This window comes from Procambarus clarkii, chromosome 47 (genome assembly GCF_040958095.1).
Source record: "Procambarus clarkii isolate CNS0578487 chromosome 47, FALCON_Pclarkii_2.0, whole genome shotgun sequence".
In the NCBI taxonomy this organism is placed as follows: domain Eukaryota; kingdom Metazoa; phylum Arthropoda; class Malacostraca; order Decapoda; family Cambaridae; genus Procambarus; species Procambarus clarkii.
The window spans coordinates 3,653,262-3,664,976 of NC_091196.1; positions in this window are offsets into that span (position 1 = coordinate 3,653,262).

Consider the following 11,715-nt stretch of genomic DNA (forward strand, 5'->3'; position numbering starts at 1 on the left):
CTAATAGCAGCTTTGTGTTGAGTAATTAGAGGATGTAAATGATTTTGGGTAGTAGAACCCCAAGCACAAATACCATAGTTGAGATATGGATAGATGAGGGAGTAATAGAGAGTAACCAGGGCAGGGCGGGGTACATAATATCTGATCTTAGAAAGAATGCCAACAGTTTTTGAAACTTTTCTTGATATAATTAGAATGTGTCCCTGGAAATTCAGCTTGTGATCAATGAGAACGCCAAGGAATTTTCCATCTAATTTGTTACAAATTTGGGTATTGTTTATTTTGAGATTTATTTGATTAGAGGATTATTGCCAAACAGAATATAGAAAGTTTTGTCAATGTTAAGGGTGAGTTTGTTGGCAGTTAGCCAAAGATGGACTTTATTTAGCTCAGTATTTACTGTGGCATTTAGAGCAAGGGGGTCAGGACTGGAGTAAATGAAGGTTGTGTCGTCAGCAAATAGAATAGGTTTGAGGTGTTGGGAGGCATTTGGAAGGTCATTAATGAAGATAAGAAAGAGGAGAGGGCCAAGTATGCTGCCCTGAGGAACACCAATGTTGATGGGTAGGGTGGGAGAAATTGAATTGTTCACAGAAACATACTGGAGCCTGTCAGTAAGGTAAGATTTGAGGTATTGTAGGGAGTGTCCTCTGACTCCATAATGATGTAATTTAATAAGAAGGTTTTGGTGGTCGACAGTGTCAAAAGCCTTACTCAGGTCCACAAATAACCCAACAGGGAACTCATTTTTATCAAGAGCTGCATGAATTAAGTTAATCATACTAATAAGTGCATCGTTAGTGCTTTTTTTGGGTCTGAAGCCATATTGGCAAGAGCTAAGTATATTGTGCTTGGCTAGATAAGAGTAAAGCTGCTTGTAGATTAGTTTTTCAAAAATTTTTGATAAGTTAGGCAGGATTGAAATAGGTCTGTAGTTGTTAACATCTGTGGGATCACCACATTTGTGGACAGGCGTCACTCTCGCTTTTTTTTAGAACATCTGGAAAGGTTTGGAGTTCAAGTAAAAAGTAAAGTAAAAGTAAAATAAGCAAAGCAAAATAAGCATCAAGTAAAAAGCAAACCACCTTAAGCCCATCATCACACAGCAAAAATCTGCTATCAGAATAATAACTAACTCTGCTTTCAGACAACACTCAGCTCCCTTGTTTAAATCCCTAAACTTGCTAAATATTAACTCCCTCCACACATTCTCTTGTGTCAACTACATTTACAAAACCCTGTTCTTAAATGCAAACCATGCTCTGAAACTCTCCCTGGACAGATGTAATAGGACCCATTATCACCACACCAGAAATAAATATCTCTTTGATATCCCCAGGGTCAAACTTAATCTGTGTAAACACTCTATGCAAATTAAGGGACCTAGTCTATGGAACTCACTCCCTAGTGAATTGAAAAACTGTAAAACTTTTGCCTTATTTAAAAGCAAAACCAAAAAGTACCTAACTTCAACTTCTTAGTTTCCTACACTGAGCTTTAAATTTGCTCTGTACCTAGTGTTACCCAATCTCCTAATTTTTATGTAATATCAAACAATCTTATCATTGTGTTCATTGCTGTCTTCTTTTATGTGCTAGCCATATGCTGTATTGTGACTACCAATTTTTGTCAACTACCATTCAAGCTGTCATTGCAATCAATCTTATATTGTTTCTGCTGTATTGTGCCTACCAATTTGTTGTCAACTACCATTTTAAGCTGTCATTGCAATCAATCTTAGCTACCTATGTGCTTTAACATACTGTACCTACAATTTTCTCTCATCTTTTTTTTTTTTTCATTCCATGTAATCTGTTATCATTTTTTTGTCTATAATTTTTGCAAGTATTTACCTCCTTAAAATTTTCTTAGATTAAGGACCTGCCCGAAACGCTGGGCGTGCTAGTGGCTTTACAAGACTGTAATTACCATATTTGTATCCTCACATTCCTTATGTACATTCTTGTATATGCATAAATAAAATAAAATAAAATAAAATAAGTGACATGTTGAAGAGCAAAGCAATAGCAGGGGCTAAAGATCTGGAGGCTTTTTTGTAAATTAAAGTTGGTATCTCCTCAAGGGCACTAGACTTGGTTTTAAGGGAAAGGATTATCTCATTGACGTCAGTGGAATTAATAGGCTTTAGGTACAGAGACTGTGGATAGTTACCTGTGAGATAGTCCTTAACGTCAGTACTGGAAGATGGAATATCATTTGCAAGGGACGACCCAATGGAAGAGAAGAACCTATTGAACTCATTAGCAGAATCTGAGGCTGAAAGCTGACCATCGCTATTGGAAAGGAGTGTTGGTTTGTTATTTAAAGTCTTCTTTGATCCCAACATTTGTGAAATTGTGCTCCAAGTTTTTTTAATGTTGCTCTATGTGAAGGGGATCGGGGTCTTTGCCACGTACAGTTTTGACAAGCATGCATTCACCTTGTACAATGGAGGACATTTACTCACTAAAACCTTTGGGGTTAGTAGAATTAGAAAGGGGAATGGGACTGGACCCAGCATAAAGACGTACACCTAGACAGGCACCGGCTCTATCAACGAGACGAATATGGTTTTGTCTGATCTCTCTGTTGGTGTGAAGCTCTTTATATAAAAATGGTCCAAGTTGTTATTTTTTGGGCCTCAGAATACCACCGGATGACACACACACACACACACTACTATATACTATTTTGAATAGGGAATTATTGAAAATCCTCTCGTTGGCTCCGCCCACTTCACCCGTGATTGGTGCTCCATCAAGCCAATCACAGCAGACCGGCCACACAGCTACCACTACTCACATACCAAACACTTAATTGTTTTAAAACAGTAAAGTTAACTCTTTTTTAATACTTATTTAAAAAAGGAAGAATAGCTCGATGACAGAATTGATGATAAAAGAAATTGACCATGGTCTTCAGCCTTTTATTCACATCACCCAAAGTTTGGTTGATGAAAATAAATCTTTTTTAAATACAAATAAGTATCTGACAGATTTGACAGAAAACATTAAATTGTCAAATCTTCATCACCCAGTCAAATCTTTTATTAATTCTATCAATGAAAACCTAAATTTTAAATCCCAAAACGATTTTAATAAAATTATCAAAAACATTTTGCATGGTGATGTAGAATCCCCTATTCTAAATATTATAGAAAACAAAGCTCTTAAACAACATATGTTAAAAAAATACCCATTTAAACTCTATGAAGAACACATTAACAATGTAAATAAACTTGCCCAAGATCTTGGGTTTGAAAACGAAACTCAATTTCTTGAATATTTAGAAAGTAATCCTTCACCAACTGATTCCAAATTAACTAAAATTTTTAACACTATGACCAAATGGGCTGGTAAACATAAAAGTTTGATATTGAAATCTGCGATATTATTAGGTGTAGGTGTTGCTTTTCTTGAATATTTGAACAAATACAATCGGAAGAACAGTGGTTGTTTTAGATACCATGTTGGAAAAGGACATTCCCTAAAACGAGAAGTATATTTGACCAGATTTTGCAAATTCCCTATCAATCGGGTTGATTATATTAACTATGACATACTAAATGATAATACTCATCCATTGTTCAATAAAAAAGTCTTAAACTGTCAATTTGATATTCCAAATTCTGCAGAAACCCAAAACATATTAAATTTGGGCTGTAAGGGAATTTGTATTCCCCATAACTACAATTATCTTTCACAATTTGTCCAGGGTTATGAACCTATTTCTAATTTAGAAAATAAAGAAATATTTTATATATATAAATGTGAACAGGGAACAATTTTAAGAAATATTGCCGAAATTTTAGGAGATGGTATTGGCGAAGTGATTCAAGGCATTGGGCAATCTGATATATGGCAGTTTATATTGAAATCAATTAAAAATATTGGCTGGGTTATACTTTTAATTTTATTATTAATAATAATGTTAGGCCCATTGATAATGGTGATCAAATAGCGACATATGAGTGCACTAATGGGTGGTGTGGTGTATGGTGCATTGATGTAATAATATACAATATTTACTCACTGAGCTTATTTGCCAAGAAAATGTTTACCATTGCAACATTCATTAACATATTTCATAAATAATTCTCGAGGTAACCCACCATATTCATATGCAATGTATAAGAAGGATATACCCCATGGGACCTCTGTTATATGTCCATCAATATTTCGTAAAATTTTCCATGATTTTTAAATTTTCTTTTTCCTTTTCTAAATAGGAAATTTCATATTGAACTTCAACACTGGAATGGGATAAATTTCTGATGATTGTGGTAGTGGTGGTTGGTGTGGTGGTGGTGGTAGTGGTGGTGGTGGTAATTGATAAAAATATTTTGAAGGAAAATCAGAAACGTAACATGAAGAAGGTGGAATTACATAAATTGATTTTGGCACTGAAGTCATATAATAAGGTACAATCATATATTGAGTTGTTTGCAATGGTACTTGTGGAATGGTTGGTTGATAATAATAATCACTTCGATGACACCCATATTATTCACCACCACCACCACTATTCCAACTTTCAGCATCACCATTTACTCCAGCTTCCACCATGATTCCTCTCAGTATTCTGGTAAATGAATCCTCAAATTTCTTTATTATATTGATCAATATTAAAGAAATAAATAAATACTCTTAACAATTTCATAATGAAAACTGTTACAGTCTCTGATATTGCAATTGCAACTTACATAGTACATCGTATATCACAACGAAAAACAATGGAGATTCTTCAACAAAGAAATGGAAGTAAGTATTTTAAAAATATTATCATTCAGGATATACCATGGAAAAATATTCCTCCCAATTTCCCCAAAGCTTTCTTAGATGAAAATCCTAACGACTTTGAAGTTAAATTCACAACACTAGGTTGCAACATGCTAAAATGTTATTATGATGTAAAAACTGCTTGTCAGCCCGGATCTGGATCAGCTATTTTAATAAACGAACGTGAATATGCCTGTAGTGAAGCATGTTATGCTGTTTATAATGAGGTCCTTGAATTTCTTCAAGAAAGAATTTGGTAATGATTTAAAATCTATTCTAAACAATACAGAAACAGACAATCATTATTTCTCGAAACATATTCCCGTTGAAACTTGGTCGATTAATGTCAAGGAATCTAACGAAAATTATTGTGGTGTACAGTTGTTTGCCCTTAAAACATTGGCTCTAAGACCTTCAAGTCGATGGAGTCCTTCTAATGAAAACGATTTACAATCTTATCAAAAGAACACCATTGCCTATGCCAAGAATACAAATAAATATCAACTGAGAAAAGCTGTTGCTGGCTTAATCGATGCTCCACCATTGACATGGAATATTCAGCAACAGAATATAAACTTTAACTCCATCTATTGCAAATTCTTTAATAAATACTATGATAGCCAGTCAGATCAATGTCATAGTCATGTCCACCGCCAGATATTAGGTTTTATATTTGGCAATCAAGTTATCAACCAATTAACCGATGGTGAATTAGTGGACTTACTTAATCCGGCAGCAGTAATGAGTATGATTCTTATGGATAAATTGAACAAACAAAATTAAATGGATGTTGACCGAGGTTATATTGAAACAGTTGTTCCACAGTCAATACTCGAAAAAGAACAATTTGTTGACGAAGCAGATATAGTAGTATCCTCCGAAAATGTATCATTTATTGAACAGTATACTACTACTACTACTAATTTCATAGATGTTATAATAACACGTTTAGAATCTGAGTTTTCCGATTTATTATCATTAATAAAAGATGAGGCTATTACTATAACCGAAATTGAAGTTACAACTCGAGTGCCTAAGATAATTTCAAGACTGTTAAAATATTTTTCCGAAAACATTCTCCATGATGCTCTTCAAGAATTATTATCTGTAATTATGGTAGAAGCTTCATCTCAACAAATGATTATTCAACTTTTGGCGATGATCATTCGATCATCTATGGTTGAAATGAGCATTCAATTTTCAATACGGCTTTTATCCGTTTTATCTTCGTCTTTATCCCTTGTTTTATCTGTGGGATTAGTGTTGTTACCATTAGAATTACATTTATCAATAGGTAATATTGGTGGGTACAATAATGAAATAACTCATGCTGCATTAGAAAACATTCGCCATAAAATAATTAATCAATTGTTAGAACAATATATAAACTTTGGACAATATATTAAATTGGGGCCTCCACAGTCTATAACCACACCACAAATAACGCCAGATATGATATATTTATCTGCCATAAATGAAATAATACGCATTTATCCCCAATGTACAAACATAATTGGTATGGATGGAACTACCACAAATTCTTTAGAAGAGAACAAGATGATTTTAAGCCTGCTTAGTCAGTTTGATGTAAACAGCCTTGGTCAAACAATTACTCACAAGATTAATTCTAAAACCTATGATAGAGATTCTAAAGTGATAGATATGAGTAATTATATAATTAATGAAGCCAAATATAAACATTATCCCATTCAAACTGCAGATTTGGAATTACAAGAAGTAGAAAATTTAATTTCAATTTCTAAAAGGGATATATTAATTTTATGTTTAGCTTTGATATTTTTAATTGTCAGTCTGTTCCTCTTTCTCTTCAAGAAGCAACTTTATTCTTTTTATACACTAGGCATAAGTAATTGTTTTTATATATATTGGTCTCTTTCTACGCCTTGGTTAAATTAAAGATCCATAATAAATATTGTATGTGTGTGTGTGCTGGTGAGTGTGAGCATGTGCACTCACCTATCTGTGTTTGTGGGGGCTGAGCCACGGCTCCTTGGTCCCGCTCTGAACGGTCAATCAACCGGTACATAGACTCATGATCACCGATCATCCCACCAGACTCCATCATATTCTCCCAGCCCGAAGCCGTGCACCATGGTATGTTGAACAAATATATTCCTCCACTTCCTCTCCATCATCATCAATCTCTTCCACTACCTCCTACATCTCTTGATCCACTTGATCTTCCAACACCTGATCCGCTTCATCCTCCACATCCTCCAAACCTCCCTCCTCCATCTCATCCAACGCCTTCCTCTTTTTAATAATAATACCATTTATATTAATATAATAATTTTTGTACTGATTGTTCCAAATAGATTTATTTCCGCTTTGTTGTGGAAGGTAAGCTATCACTTTAGTTATTTGATAATCAGGGAAAAGTTGTAAATGAAATTTTGCAAGTCTTGGTATTGATATAATATTTTTATTTTCTTTAATCATAGTAAATTCTTGCAATAACTCATAATGCATATGCCATGCAGTGGATAATGATATATGTTTTCTTTCTGACCAATTTTTATCTTTTTCAAAATATCTAATAAGATGCTCAATGATAAGCTCATCATATTTAATTACATCATCAATACAAATGTATATATCAATAGTTTTAAGAGTTTTTTATTTGCTTTTAATGCTTTTTGATAATTTATACAATTATTAATAATATACTCCCTTAATGAACTTTGTTTTAAATTTTGGGTAATATCTCTTACCCCATCTAAAATAAACAACATTAAATAAAGAACCTCATTGATAAAAAGTATCATTTTGGTTTTTTCCAATTTAAAAGGGGAATGAGTTCTAGAATAAACTGAAAGTGAAAAATCCTGATCATCGTCTTCATATACAATATTTTGATTATGAATTTGCGTGAAAAACCTTTCATACCAGACAAATTTATTATCAGCTGTTAGTCCAGACATGTCATAAATTTTATGATATATTAATTGTCTTCTGCTAAGATTGTTTGGATAAGTAAAAGTAATATGAGAATCATCGATATTATTATTATAATATAATTTATCAGCTATAAATAATTGTCTTGTTAGATTAAATCTCAGGGGAAAATAATATAATCCAGGTTTTTTTTAATGTTAAACTTCTCATTATTTATATGTTCGATTTGTATGTTAATTGAAAGTTTATCATTTTTATTCATCTTTTTTTATACAAAAACATATACACACACAAAATCACACTCAAACACAAAAAAACACACATCCAAAACACACAAACACACACACAAAGACACACACACTTACACACACACATATACAGAACTTTGTATACCACATATGTCAGGCCAATCCTGGAGTATGCAGCCCCAGCATGGAGTCCATATCTAGTCAAGGATAAGACTAAACTGGAAAAGGTTTAAAGGTTTGCCACCAGACTAGTACCCGAGCTGAGAGGTATGAGCTACTAGGAGAGACTACGGGAATTAAACCTCACTTCGCTGGAAGACAGAAGAGTTAGGGGGGACATGATCACCACATTCAAGATTCTGAAGGGAATTGATAGGGTAGATAAAGACAGTCTATTTAACACAAGGGGAACACGCACAAAGGGACACAGGTGGAAACTGAGTGCCCAAATGAGCCACAGAGATATTAGAAAGAACTTTTTTAGTGTCAGAGTGGTTGACAAATGGAATGCATTAGGAAGTGATGTGGTGGAGGCTGACTCCATACACAGTTTCAAGTGTAGATATGACAGAGCCCGATAGGCTCAGGAATCTGTACACCTGTTGATTGACGGTTGAGAGGCGGGACCAAAGAGCCAGAGCTCAACCCCCACAAACACAACTAGGTGAGTACAACTAGGTGAGTACACAAAGCCACACACACACACACACACACACACACAAAGACACACACACACACACACAAAGCCACACACACACACACACAAAGACACACACACACACACAAAGACACACACACACACTTATACACAAAGACACACACACACAAATACACACACAGACAAAGACACACACACACAAAGACACATACACAAAGACACACACACACAAAGACACACACACACAAAGACACATACACAAAGACACACTTACACACACACAAAGACACAAAGACACACACACACATAAAGACACACACACACATTCTGACACACAAAACGCATTCTCACACAGGAATCATACACACATTCTCACAAACACACATACACAAAGACACACACACACACACACGCACATTCTGACACACAAAACGCATTCTCCCACAGGAATCACACACACATACAAAACACACACACACACACATATTCTGACACACAAAACGCATTCTCACACAGGAATCACACACACATTCTCACAAACACACATACAAAACACACACACACACACATTCTTACACACACACACACACACAGACACAGGAATCCCAAAAGTTCACCAAAACTATTATTATACTTTACATTTTTTCTTAAACTGGTTGGGAGAGGTACAGTCTTTGATATGATTGGGAAGGGCATTCAACATTTTAAGACCCTTGATTTGAAGAGCAGCATTTCTGGTTTGATTAAGTCGAACTCTTGGGAACCGAATGATGTCTAGGGGCAGCGTTACTTATTGTTGTAACAGCACATCATTCGTTTTTTTTTATTAGAGATGGTATCTCATCCATAAAAAATATTTTGTGGAAAAAAATGGGGTTGACCACCAGCCCGTAGTCAGTGGGGACCCTGTGGTGGACCAACAGCCGGTGGTGGACCATTCATTGGCTTATTAGGCAAATCGGATCTTGAATAGTTTGCCAAATAAGACATCAAATTTTATTTATAACTCCAAATTTTGTATTGGTTATTTTTTAATTAAGACCAAAAAAATGAAGAGAATCAATTAATTCTTTTATGGATTTATATATTTTACAAAATTTTATTAAAAAATAAAACTTATAAACATTCCTATATAGTATAAAATTTTTGACGTTTAAGTTTTGCTAATTTTATAAAAATAATTTTATTTATCACATATATTAAATATATAATATTGTTAATTTTATTTATAATTTTTTATTTATATTTAAAATAAAAAAAACAAAATATACATTTTGATTAAAATATTCATAGTTACTTTATAATTTGATATAAAATTAAAGAAAACCGAAATAACATTTCCCTTTTATAGTTAAATTCGATATTTTATATAAAAATAAAACAAACAAAAAGTCACTCAAAGCCATTTTATATATTATTTATTTGTTTTATAAACATTTATTTTAAATAAAATTAAAAAAAAACTGAAAAAATATATATATTTTCTTTTTATTAAACAAATATTTCATCACTACTTTCATAATCACTACTTCCATATTCTTTGTAGTCGTTACTCGCCTCTGTATCATAATTATAATCTATATTATCACTATTTTCATCATTAATCCATTTGAAGAACGAACAATACATGCCAACTTCAAAATCCCTAAATACAAAATAATAATAATGACTTACAAATGCTAATAACATTATGGGAGTAATAACTTTGCGAATGCCAATTTGGATATAATAATATTCATCGAATAATTTAAACCAAGAAGTTGGTAAAATGTTTCCATAAACATCTAAAAATTGTACTTGTATACAACATTTTTCCTGATCATAAAGAATATTCATTGAACCTCGTTCTTTGAAACATCGAAATTTTAAATTTGATATAACAATATGATATTGATTATTTTCCTTATTTGTAATGTTTAAAAAGTATGGTTTATCTCCATATATAAAATGAACTGCATCTTCAATTTTTGATTGTAACATCTCCTTAGGTTTGAAGCTTTTCTTCAGAACAGATAAAATATAATTCCATCGGTAATTTTCATTACAAAAACATTTCCCATATAAATTACATAAGGGATACTCATCATCACTTAATGCACAATAGAGATAGTAGGCAGCCGTTGCTACAAAATTATTACTTTTGCTTATACTCCGAAACAACTCACGTCCTGTATTATCAAAATATTGAACTGAGGGAGGACTGTTTGAAACAATTTTTAGCGATCCAGTATGGTAAGACGAAGGTATACCATCTCCTATTATTTCTTTCTTACATCCATTACAAAATTTCACGTTTAAGATTCTCAAAACCATAACGGACTCTTCCGGTGTTGTTGTGTGTACTGACAGAGACCATATCGGATGTTTTAAATTGTCTCTCCCATATATTCTTTCAAAAAAAGTGGTTACATTTCCTACTGTAAAAAAGGAAAATTTGAATTTTTGTTTAGTCATTTGTTCAAAATAATCCATTCGAAAATTTGCATTACAGAGACATTTAATGCCATAATTTTCAAAACAAGTTGTAACGTTATCATATAACATTATTTTTTCTGTGAGGATTTGTATTTTGAAAACATATATTCTTCCACTAGCTGAGTAGTTTTATGAGTGTTGGATACAACTCGTAATATCCGTTTATGTAATGGCTCATCTTTTTTTAATATCAGGGAAAAAGAAAATTGGAATATTAATAAATAAAATGTTAATATTACCACTCCCACTCCCATTTTCTAAGAATTGTGCAACATTATTTATATTGGGAGAGTAATCACAGACTGAATGGGAATCCAATTTCATAATAAATTTCCTTTTCAATTTGATGAGTAAGTATTGTACGAATAATTGTAAGTCTTCTACACTATTATTTTCAAAGGTAACATCATCATTCTTATCAACATTATTTATATTATGATGATGATAGTTGGTTAGCACAATTGTTCCTAAAGGTAAAGCAGGAGGATAAAAGTGTAATTTTTTGAAATAAGATAATGGGATTTCTATACTACCATCTGAGTTACATGCAAACATTATTTAGTTTTGTTTTTAATATTGAGTGAATTCATAAATCGATTAAAAAAAATTTCGGTATTTTCGTAATCAATCAAATCAGTCT